Here is a 13508-nt window from a genome sequence, read left to right on the forward strand (position 1 = left end):
ACTTTGAACATATAATTATGCCACTAGAAAGAGAAAAACAACGAAGTGCAAGAAAGGAAAAAAGCATTCATGTGCTTTAATTATAGTAATGTCTTTCTTTTTTAAATAGTGAAAAATCTATGGATAAATATTAGTCTGAGGCAATAATGACATTGAGCATGTACTACAAAAGCTAAATTCTAGTCTGTTGATATTTTCTTAATGAAGTATCTTCTGAAAATATATCAGAATATACTTTCCTAATAAAGTATGTTCTTAAAACAGATCTTCTTTGAAATTCTTAGACCATATATCCAGATACATATATTTTTATCCATCCATGAGTGAACAAAGAATACTTTCACTAGTTTAATTCTGAGAAGACTTTTTACATAAAGTGATATGTACATATATACTTAGGAAAATATGTGAACGTGAAGGTATGTTTGATGGAGAGTCATAAAAATTCCATAGTAAACTGGATTACAAAAAGTGCAATAATATGATGTGTCTGCTTCTTGGAGATGGATTCTATGAGCTTTTAAATATCTCAGCAGTAAAAATAAATTAAACGCAGAAATTCTAAGCAATCACATAGAATGATATAATTGGTATAAGATTCTTCATATTCGTGATATTCTTTTTTAAAATTTTGAATATGCTGCATAAAGACAGGGATATTCAAGCACCCCGAAGTTGAACACAAAAATAAAATAATTGTAATTTTAATCTTTAAAATAACATATGGAGCTGAATCTATCTCTATCAAGCACAAAAGGTTTATGTCGGAGTTTTCTGAATTAATTTCTATGTAGAATGCAATCTTTCTTAAAAGATAAAAACAAATGTGTTATTAGAAGTTTCCCTCTTATATTCTTTAAGAGCATTCCTTAGTATTCTTAAGTATATTCTTTTTTTTTTTTTTTTTTTTTTGAGACTGAGTCTCGCTCTGTCACCCAGGCTGGAGTGCAGTGGCCGGATCTCAGCTCACTGCAAGCTCCGCCTCCCGGGTTCCCGCCATTCTCCTGCCTCAGCCTCCCGAGTAGCTGGGACTACAGGCGCCCGCCACCTCGCCCGGCTAGTTTTTTGTATTTTTTAGTAGAGACGGAGTTTCACCGTGTTAGCCAGGATGGTCTCGATCTCCTGACCTCGTGATCCGCCCGTCTCGGCCTCCCAAAGTGCTGGGATTACAGGCTTGAGCCACCGCGCCCGGCCAGTATTCTTAAGTATATTCTTTAACATACATATTCTTAAACTCCAATATTAATGATAAACTTTACTGAATAACTAAAGAGTGAGACTTGGAAGGGATGCACCTTCCTGCATCAAGCACCTCACCATCACTCCAGTGTCCTCTATTGATGAAGCTTAACATCCAGATAGCTGGCAAAGGAGGAATGCTTACGGGATCCTGGTTCAGTATCATAAAGCTATATTTGGATCTGAGGGACAATACATTGAAAACTGGTGAGGCATAAAATTTCAAATTTCTCATTTGTTATTATTCTAAAAGTTGTACCCTTGGGCACTGAATCTTGGTAAAGTTCGGATGAGTCGGAGTCATGACTTTCTTTTGAAAATAACATTTTTGAAAGTGGGGGTATATAGAGGTTCTGACAAAGGTGAGCTTAGAGTTGGCCCAGTGAGTCCACAGTTCCACTGGCGGTCACTTGCCTAATGTCCAAATATATATTAAGAATTGTGATACTAGCAGGTTGGATTTTTGATTTCAGTAGTTGCTAGCTCGGACTTGGTTAGAGGGAATCTTGCTGTGCTGGCCCATGTGTGTCCTTCACCTATCACCACTCTATTCGTACTCCCAACAAAACAACACTGGAGTCACCAGTTATTTGATGTTTTACCTATGATAAATATGAATTTTTACCAATTCAAAGTATATGAAGATATATCATTGATTTCTTTGTTAGTGCCTAATTATTAAACTGATTAATCTCTTTTGGGTTTTTGATACACTCAGAACTTTGTTCATGTACTGCTCTCAGTTTTTCAAGTGATATTTTTCATTAGATTCTTCTTTAGTATAGAGACTTTAATGAGGATAAATTTGTTATTCATAAGAGATCCAGAATCCTAAGTCACCATGACCATGGCTCACAGTGACTAGCAAAGAAGCAAAATGAATAAAGGCCAGATAAACAAGTAAAACTCAATGAATAATCCTTAGACAAGGTGAAGTTTGTGTTTGGATTGATAAATAATAATAAGGACATTCAGGTTGCAAGAGGAAGGACAGAATGAAATAAAAATTGAGACAACCACATTCAATCAGGGAATAAATACTTTAACCAAGCATATAATGGGTAGTTAAGACCAAGAAAACAACTAGAAACAAGAGAGTTTTGGAAGAAAAACTGATCAGGAAAGCTTTAACAGAAGGTGTTAACAAGGAACACTTTTAGATTTTAATCAGTTTACTGGTAATTTTGAGAGCATTAAGTGATTCTTCTTGGGGGCTGTATCAATCAATCATTCATTTCCACTTTATTTTATGTAATCAACCAACATTTCATATAATTAGGGAGCACATTTCTGATTTCAAAAATATCTAATTATTTTTGTATTCGTCCTTCTCACCTCATCCCATTCTTGTTTTATGTTATTGATTCTTTAATCTCTGAACATTTGAATCACACTTATTTAAAAATCTCATTTCGTAAAGTTATGGTGGTTCACATCTATAATCTCAACCCTTTGCAATGCTGAAATGAGAGCACTGTTTGAGTCCAGGAGGTTGAAATCAGCATGGACAACATGAGAGCTCATCACTACAAAAAATAAAAAATTAGTTGGGCATGGTGACATGCCCCTGTGGTCCCAGCTACTCATGGGGCTGAGGTGACAGAACCACTTGAGCTCAGTAAGTTGAGGCTGAAGTGAGCCATGATCACACCACTGCACTCCAACCTGGAGGACTGAGCAATGCCTTAAAAAATCAATATAAAAATCGAAAATCAAAATCTCATTCTGATTGTTCCCTGTATCTACAATCCTTGAGTGCAAATCTTCCAATTGTGTATGACTGCTTAGTTCCTCACGTAGTTTTCTTGAGGAAACCTTCAACAGGTGCTGCTTTCTGCAACATCCCTTGTGTTTTGTATTGTAAGAACATCCCTTCACAATTTTTTCAGTTGTATGGGCTGCAGTCTAGGGAGATCTCTAGTTGGACACATTTTTTCCTTACTTATTTTTTAACAGAATGTCATTGCACCTTGTAGAGTAAATTTCGTTCCCTACTTCTAGAAACTGTCTCATTAATTTTCCTCCCAAAAGTCACATTGTCACAGCTCTTACAAGCATCTATTCACAGAATTCCCTCCGATTTTAACAATTGGTAAACATCCTTCCTTCATTTTTTGTAGTTTTGTTTGTTTTTACTCTAACATTGAATCTGGAGTGCAGAGGCACAATCTTGCCTCACTACAAACTCTGCCTCCTTGGTTCAGAGAATTCTCATTCCTCAGCCTCCTGAGTAGCTGGGATTACAGGCACCCACCATGACATCTGGCTAAGTTTTGTATTTTTAGTAGAGACAGGGTTTCATCATGTTGACCAGGCTGGTCTCGAACTTCTGACCTCAGGTGATCTGCCCACCATGGCCTCCCAAAGTGCTGGGATTACAGGTGTGAGCCACCAAGCCTGGCTCTTCCATCATTTCATACTAGGCTATATATGGTGTTCTATGTCATCTTTTCTTGTAGATGTGTATATGTCTGCAGCAGAATAAATGGGAAACAATTGAGTCACTTATGATCACCTCAGTATTCTATATCATACGATTAATTTGAGGCCTGTTCATAGGAAACCTATTTTATATTTAAAATATCTATGAATAAATATTTTACAATGCATAATAAAGGTTTCAATAGTTGCAAAATTTTAAATTCACACACTTTTATGATTTTACAGTGTTTCTATTGTCAATATATAATGAATTTGCTAGTTGCACAGTGACTTCTGTTGACTAACTCAACAGCTTATATTTTGGTGATTTTGAGACATGACTGAAAATACTTTGACATTCTAATCAAACCATTGTCCCTATCCTTGAACTTTAACAAAGCTTGTGGCTGTCTCAGCAAAGAAAGTATAGTAGAACTGACAGCGCAATTTTGAAGACTGTGTTAGAAAAGACAGTACATTATCTCTGTCTTCTTCTCTCTGTCTGCTTTTCTGTCTTTGTTTTTACTTCTATCTCTTTCTCCTTCTCTGTCCTCCTTCTCTTTCTTTTTCTCCCTCTGTACACTTTGGAGCCCTGTGTTACAGCCAAAGTCTTGACGATAAATGACAGCTTAGGGAGTAGTGCACAGAGGAGAGTAGGAAGTCATGATTATCCAGTCAAAAACGAGTTTCAGTCTTTCGCTATTAATCACTAAGTATGTGAATGAATGACCTTCAGATGATTACATCCCCAGCTGTCATATGAAAGTAACAACCTGAGAAATACTCTGTATGAACCACCTGGCTGAGTCCACCCAAAACTCATGCTATGAGAGTTCTAATAAAATGCTTATTGTTTTTAAAAGTCCCCACATTTGAGGGTAGTTGGTTATGAAGTGAGAGATAACTAAAATGATATTTCTAAAAATTTAATTATACATTCATAATTATATATAATTAATATTGAGGCAAGAAAGTGAAAACTACAAATGTGACATTTTGAAAATAACTGTAATCCAGAAAGGGAGGTCAGCATAGCATGGTGATTAAGAGCTCTTGCACTCTGGATCCAGTTAGGCTGGATTCAAGTCCCTGCAAAACTACTACAGAATTATGTGGGGTTTGGCAAGTTGCGTCACCTCTATGCCTCAACTTCTCCAACAGTGAAATGGAGATGAAGTAATGGCATTATCTTGTGGCTGATGAAAGGATGGATGCATCAATTTGGTAAAGCACTACAGTTGCTATATGTAGCAAACTAAAATTGCATTAATTATAATAATTATTAGCTAGACAGAAAAATTTCCACAATGATTTGAGTCCTTACCTAAGTTGCTTCATATATTTTTAAATGCATCATGTTTCAAAAGTAAATGATAAAAACGATAGCATTTGCTATTTTAAATATGTCAGAATTAAATTTATTATAATTTAATTAACCAAGGGTTGACAAATCAGTTGGGTCCTCTGGTCAAAATTTTGCCAGCCACATGTTTACATTTTTTTTTAACCATTTGAGATAAAATTACATAAAATAACGTGTACTGTTTTAAGCATTTAAAAGTTAACAATTCAATGGCATTCACAGTATTGTGTAACTATCACTTCAATCTAGATCCAAAACTGTCACCAACCTAAAAGGATGTTTGTACACGTTAGACAGTCACTCTTCATTCAAGCTTGCCCTATCTTGGTTACATGGCATTTTGTGTTAAAATCATTCTGCCGTATATTAGAAGATTTTTTTAAGACATTGAAAAATTATGTTTTTTTCTTAATTCTCTTGGTGTTATGTGTCACATTTATGGGTTTGCATAGGTTTAACCTTCGCTACATCCCTGAGATAAATCCCAGTTCATCATAGTGTATAATTTTTTTGATGTGCTGTTAAATTTGATTGGCTAATATTTGCTGAGAATTTTTACATCTATGTTCATCAGAAAAACTGGCCTACAGATTTTTTTTCTCTATTTTTTATTTTTTTATATATTTTTGGCTCCTTCTTTCTGGTTTTGTTATCAAAGTGATCCTTAACCCAGCCATAAAACCTTATTTTTTAAAGCATTCAATTCTCCTTAATGTTTTGGAAGAAATATTTTAGAGAAACCGTTTAACTATTTTTTAATAATTTGAATAAAATTAGTACATTTTTGTGAGTTCTTATAGCTGCTTCAATTTTGTTACTCATTATTTCTCTCCTCATGTTTCTATTTCTTCATAATTCAATCCTGATTGGTTGTACATGTCTAAAAATTTGTCTATATCCTTTAGATTTTTTAATTTGTTGGCAGGTACTTGTTTATAATAGTCTCTTATAATCCTTTGTATTTTTCTGTATTAGTTGTTATGTATTCTTTTCATCTTTTATTTAATTTATTTGAGTCATCTCTTTTTATAGCTATTCTAGCTGAATCCTTTTCAATTTACGTATTTTTAAAAAAACAACTTTTCTTAATCTTTAAACGTTTTACAAATGATTTTTTTTTTACATTTCTGTTTATATTTTCTGTGTTTCCTGACTTCTTTTATGAAAAGATGTGCTCTGAATTCTGTGTCAGAAATTTTATATGTATTTATTTCTTCTGCATTAGGTGAGTTCTGTTATTTTTTAGCGGGATTGTATTTCCTTTCATCTGTACATTGCTGTTTCCATATTTAAAGAGATACCCACATGTTCTAGCTTTTATAGGTGTATTCTTGTGTTGTTCAACCTTTTCTATTTATTATTGGAATCTAATTCCTTGCCACCAGTTGCTTTTTGTTTGGGCAAGGACTTCATATTTGCCACCAGAATTTAATACTGCACCAAAAGTCAATATTTGCTGTAATGTTGTTTTCCAGTCTCGGGAGACTTACTGGGAGCATCTGTACTTAAATGCTGCACTGGAACTTAAAACCAGACTTGCAGAGTTTTCTAGGTCTGGGAGAGATTTAAACAATCCTTGGAACTTAATTTCAAACCTTTTACTTGCTTCCCTGTCATGGAAAATCTCCACATGACTACCTGGGAATTGTTAAAAATCTTGTCAAAGATTCAAACCTTCCTTTAGATCTTGTCCCTGCAGTGCTATGGTTCTGGTCAGACTCCTCAGTGTGGCGTCCCTGTAGCTAGGAACGCAAAGCAGATGTCAAGATCTCTGTGCCGATCGCTGTGATTACTACTCTCATTTTTGGTCTCAAATTTACCCCAGGTGGTTCAGCCCTGCAAATACTCTTAATACCTCCTGTGGGGTGGCACAAATGTGGGCTTTCCCCCCAAATTTACAGACCCGTGAAGAAATTATATGTCCACTTGAAATTCCGTCGTCCCATTTCAATAACTGCAGGTACAAGGAAGTTCTCTCACAGTGGTGTCATTTGGGTGTGTGGAAGGTGGGTGGTACAGTCCAAAAAATTATTCATCTTACCAATCGTAAGTTTTCTCATGTCCGTGAGTCTTGGGGTTTTCTCCTTGTCTATTGAGATCTGGTGAATTCAGAGCGGCATTGTTGTATTTGGATAGCTACTAGTTGTACATTTGTGGGGGAATTGATGTTGGGTTTTTTTAACTTTTATTATTTTGTTGACATCACAAAATGTCAACAAATTGACACTTGATATTGTTGAAATAGTTGTATGAGTTTACAATCCATTATGTTTTTAGAGTTTGATGTCTACCACATATTAAATGAGCTGGACATTTCTCACTTAAATGTTCTGTATAATTATTTGGTTGTGTGTTTCTTCTAGTAAATAATTTTTATGTACTGAAGCCATAAACTATATCATTTCTATTCTAAAAGGCATATCAGAATATAGGGACAATATAACTATGTATATGACAACTTCAAAATTATATTTTAGAAGTATACATAAACTATATTATTCTATGTGGTATTGCATCTTTATAATGAAGGCAATTTTTTCTCTGGATGAAATTGAAGAATTTGTCCAGAACTCTGATGAAGATGGTATTTTTGTGTTTTCTCTGGAGTCAGTTTTGCAAAACCTTACAGAAGAAAAGGTTGATCTTATCACTTCAGCCCTGGCTCAGATTCCACAAAAAGTCAGTACAACTTCTAATCTTTATAAGAAGCTATTCACACAGTGGAGAAAGTGTGGCTTTTCATTTGGAACTTGAATCTCGTTTTTCAGTTTGCATAACAGGCACTAGATTTACATAACGATTTGGAAAGCATTATGGTAGTGTATGTGGACACAACTGATTATTTGCCTATAATCTTTGCTATTACTTTAGTAACACATCTCTTAGTTGTCATTTGTTAATAACAAAATAAAAATAATACATTAAGTACCTCTTTCATATTGCAGGATTTGAAATCTTAAGACCTATTCTGATGACTCCAAAGGAAGCTTCTTAAGTATACTAGTTCAAAGGAACATAAAAACTGGGGAATGATATCAGAAAGTGAAGAATCATGCCAATAGTATCCTCAACATATATGATTGTATAGGAACTCTATTCAGTGTGTTTGAACATAAAAGTAGAAGCTTAGATTTATACTGTCTTTTTAATGAACTAGAGCTTTCTATAGTTAAAAGGCAATTGTGATATTAATGTAGTCTAACAACCTACATGTAATACTTTATGATATTCAATTAACTTTCTTATTAATGTAATTCCATTTTTCCTCTCTTTAGTAAGTGCTATTTATACACTAGCCACGAGGTTTTCCTTTAATTTTATGTTTTGTTTAATTTAAAAACACTAAATAAAAGCAAGTATGCTAATTAGGAATGTGAAATTAGTTTTAGTCATGAGATTCTCTTTTTGGGAGTTCAGACTATCTATGTAATCCTTTGTTTTCAAGTGTAAGATTTTCATATAGGTTTCCAGGAAGAAAAAAGTATGGAACTAAGGTACAAATACAAACAAAATTTAACTTTGAACAAAAAAATATAGGTAACTCCTGTCTCTTTGTTTTCGAATTAAAAATAAATGAAATAAAGGAGAGAAGGAGGCATAAAGAGAAAAGACAACGAACTATCCCAAACCAGACTAAAGCCTAAGAAATATTTGTCTCTGGGAAACTGTTAATTTGATAATAGACCTAGAATGGCCAAGTGATTTACATTTACACAGAAGTTGAGTGTCCATAAGAATATTTAACTTCCATATGCTGACAAATTACCCAACACTGCTTTTTTTGTTATTTTTATAATCTCACTCCTAGACGCTTTGAGTTTGCAGTAAACAAAATAACAAACGGTATACTTAATAGTTGAATGGTATACACCCTTTTAAAAGGTGACTGTCAATAGTCTTACTATTTCTTTCAGTAATGACAAAGGACCCTTATATACCCCTGTCTCAAACATCATCTGAAATAGGGTGGTTTATATGAATTATAATGCTCTGAAAGCTCAAAATGCTATTATCCTGTGGTTTAACTTGTGAAATGCCTACATTTTCTTCCACGGGTTTTATGGAGATTCAAAGGAAAGAAACCAACTACATTAGGAGCCAATACACAGTCCTATGTTTGGATATCCCAGAGTGATCTTCATGGTTAGATTATGACAAAGTAAAAATAATGAATTTCATGAGGGGAAAATTGAATAACTGTTTAACACCTAACAAATTTAACAAAAATTTAAAATTTATAGTTTGTTACTTTACCTTTAATTTTAAAGTACATATAATTAAATAATTGGTCATTAATTTTTTTGATTCTTACTTTCTATTTTTAAAGTAAAAATTTCAAGCAATGTAGAAAAAAGTTAATGCCTCTTTTCCTCAAGATAGCAATTTCTTTTGTAATGATGCCCTTTCTGTTCACTTTTGTAGTAAATTCTGCCCTCTTCAGTGAGTTATTTCATAGATTTTTTCCCTACGGGTCTCTGAAATTCTTTTAAGATTATGATAATAAAAACCATACCTCTCGCCGGGCGCAGTGGCTCACGCCTGTAATCCCAGCACTTTGGGAGGCCGAGGCGGGCGGATCATGAGGTCAGGAGATCGAGATCATCCTCCTGGCTAACACGATGAAACCCCGTTTCTACTAAAAATACAAGAAATTAGCCGGGCGTGGTGGCGGGCGCCTGTAGTCCCAGCTACTCGGAGGCTGAGGCAGGAGAATGGCCTGAGCCCAGGAGGCGGAGCTTGCAGTGAGCCGAGATCGTGCCACTACACTCCAGCCTGGGCGACAAAGCGAGACTCCGTCTCAAAAACAAACAAACAAACAAACAAACAAACAAACAAACAAACAAACATACTTCTCATTCAGTTTCCCAACTAGATCATCCCCAGACCAAAGCTTTTATCACTCAAGTGACATAAGTGAGATCTATGAAGCTATTTACCATGGAGTCCCTGTGGTGGGAGTTCCCATGTTTGGTGATCATCTTGATGACACCTCTCACATGAAAGCCAAATGAGCAGCTGTGCAGGTGAACATGAATACAATTACAAGTGCAATTTTGCTTAGGTCTTTGAGAACCGTTATTAATGATCTTTTGTAAGTATTACTGCTTTAAAAGACTTATCTACTGTTGATTATGTTACACATCATACTAGAAAATGTTATGGGCCATATTGGAAGACTATTTAAAAGATCTTTCCCCTCAATGTCAGGTGATTCATCATGTTAGTATTGCAATAGTCTGGCAAATGTTAGTTCATAGAGTGTCAAACTACCTTCTTGGAAACCGTAGATTTAAATTAAAGACCAGCTTACTAAGTATTTTCCTATGTCTTCATTTTACCCCATTCTGGTAAGAATATGTTTCTTTTTCAATTTCCCCACTATATCTGTTCAGTGCTTTTCAACCAACAAAATTCATACCACAACAAAAATCAATCTTTTATTCAACAAGCTTTTGGCTTGTATAACATATGCTATGGTTTACCTACTTCTTTTTAATGAAAGCAAAAGAAAACTCTAAGTTTTCCATGTGTGATCTTGCTTTCCAGTTATAAAGAGAATGCTATGAGATTATCGAGAATTCACCATGATCAGCCTGTAAAGTCCCTGGATCAAGCAGTTTTCTGGATCGAGTTTGTCCTGAGCCACAAAGGAGCCAAGCACCCTCGGCTAGCTGCCCATAAGCTCTCCTAGTACCAGTGCCGCTCTTTGGATGTGACTGTATTTTTGCTAGTCTGTCTGGCAATGGCTATATTTTTGGTCACAAAACTTTGTTTGGTTTTCTGTCCAAAATTTCGTAAAATAGGAAAGAAGAAAAAGAGGAAATAGATGTTTCTGAATTTGGGAAAGTCAAGAATGGAGCAATCTTGTTAATTTTTCAGCCACAGATAATTTAAAGAGAACATATTACTTTCTCCCCATTTTCATATTTTCCACACCAATATTTTATCTTAGCTCTATAGCCTAAAATTTAAACAAATAATTAATTGGGGGGTGTGTCACACTCTTTTGTTGTATTTGCCTAGGCTATTTGATCCTTTTCTAATACATTGCTGACACAAGATCACTAATAATTCTAGAATGTCTTATTCATGACATCACTATTTTCATGATGTCACATTTTTTAAACCTTAGTTGATATGTTTCTTCACAATTGCTGGCTCTTGTATAGTGCATAAATATGAGCTGATATCAATAGATGTAAAGAAGTCAAAAGTATAAAATTTACAAGATGCAATAGACTATACAAATCAAGGAAGTGTTCTATAATATTAGTTTGTTATGAAAAACATAACAATGTTGCTTTTTGATAAAAATAAGCCATTTTACAGAGCCAACAGTACTGGGCTTGGACCACGAATTGGTAATAATAGTGATAGTGCATCACTCTAGAAAAGGTTCAGTGTATTTCTCTAGAACTCATCTAGATATAATGGCCTACATTTCTGCCTTTAGTCAACCAATATTTTTTGTCTTCTCAATGAGAAAGAGATAGTTATCATTACTGAGTTCAAACAAAAAGGTAAGTGATCCTTTCTTATGGAGAGAAAATGACAACAAGATGATCAAGATGAACAGATTATTTTAGGAGAGGTAACCACAGGAAACATTTTATTAAAAATACTAATTTTAAGAAATTTTGACTATTTTCTTGATGAAGTTTTAAGTGTCTATTAACAATTACTATTTATTCATAATTTTTAGTATCTATAAAGTATAATTCACTATAGGAAAATAGAGATACATTTAATCTAAAACTAAGATTATTATATTGTCTTTCAGTCTCAATATTCTAGATATATGTTTGTTAAATAATTGTATGCAAGAATTTAAGATATTACAAGATCTGCATGACCAAGAATATATGGTATATCATAATAATCATGTAGCAATGTAAATCTCTACATTAAAATAGTATTTATATTTTAATAATATTTATATTAATTTTAAAAATATGTTAAACTTTTTATTTTCTTTACTGTTTTATAGCCAGTGAGTTTTGATATCTGTATTTATTAAATAAATAACCTTAATTGGCTCACTGAAAATTTTAAAATGCTATAAAATTAATAAAGGTTTATTTCCAAATTAATTCCAATTGTAAAATGACTATAAAAAAGAAAATGTAAATATTTATTCTGGTACATGTTTATGACTAATACACATACTAAAATTTAATAAATAAATTTATTTTCAAGTATTTAGAACTTTTTACATTTTTATTTCTATATGTAATTTTACTTTCACAATTTTATTATAATCTGGTAAAGGCTGCTTACATCTCTTTTTCATCTAATTTTTTCTTTGTAATTCAATGCAGCAGTTGGCTAAGATGCTGTGATAGGTGGGAAGCTGTCTCTACACGAGTCTTCTAAAACTCTGGGGCTCTCTGAGGTCCTTTATGAGACTCCCTGCCACTCAAGAGCTGTTGCTCATAAGACTTTCATTCTTCATCAATCTGGCATTGCTTTTTGAGATCAGCAGCAATCAGAGTCCAACTGGCCTTGTGTTTGTAATATGCTCTGCCCTAACCATTTCGTCCTTTTCCAAGAATCTGTTCAAGGTTGTTATCCTCTCCCTGTAAGGAACTGCTAGCCTAGAGTCCCAAAACCCATGAAAAACAAAGAAAGAAATATTGAAAAAGAGGATTTTTAATGAGAGACTAATGTTTATATGAGTTATCAGAGAGGAACGGAAAATTTACATTTCTAATATAAATATAAAAATTTTGTGTGTACCAGATTGATTAAGACAGGGGTTTCCAACTTTTGCTACACATGAAAAAAAGGGGAGATTTTTATTACAACAATGCCAACGCCCATTCCTCATATTAATCAATAAAGTGTATTGGTCAAAAGCCAAGATTTTGTATTGTTAAAGGTGTCTCAGTGATCCCAATGCATAGTGGAATGTGGAAAACACTGAGTTAAAGTCAAATTTTCGAAAGTCATAGACAAGAGAGAATCTTGAAAACTGTCAGAGAAAAATGACTCATCACATATAAGTGAGCTTGAATAAGAGTATCAACAAGAATTTCAGCAGATATCTTCCAAATCAAAAGTAAATAAGATGATATATTCAAAGTGCTGAAAGAAAAAAAGAAATCTTCTAAACAAGACTACTATTTGGCAGATTTATATCTTTCAATATTTATACAATATTGAATACCTTCTATGATAAAAAATAAAACAACAATTGAAGAAAATAGTCAGTATAAGACCTCACTATAATAGGTGGGAACTGAACAATGAGATCACTTGGACTCGGGAAGGGGAACATCACACACCGGGGCCTATCATGGGGAGGGGGGCGGGGGGAGGGATTGCATTGGGAGTTATACCTGATGTAAATGACGAGTTGATGGGTGCAGCACACCAACAAGGCACAAGTATACATATGTAACAAACCTGCACGTTATGCACATGTACCCTACAACTTCCAGTATAATAATAATAAATAAATTTAAAAAAAAAAAAAAAAAAAGAA

General features: G+C 34.0%; 1 pseudogene; it reads left to right on the forward strand.

The window, feature by feature from the left end:
* The first annotated feature begins 7546 nt into the window (after positions 1 to 7546).
* LOC112624318 lies at positions 7547 to 10850 on the forward strand (annotated as a pseudogene).
* Positions 10851 to 13508: the final 2658 nt, after the last annotated feature.

The sequence above is a fragment of the Theropithecus gelada genome, chromosome 5 (genome assembly GCF_003255815.1).
Source record: "Theropithecus gelada isolate Dixy chromosome 5, Tgel_1.0, whole genome shotgun sequence".
In the NCBI taxonomy this organism is placed as follows: Eukaryota; Metazoa; Chordata; class Mammalia; order Primates; family Cercopithecidae; genus Theropithecus; species Theropithecus gelada.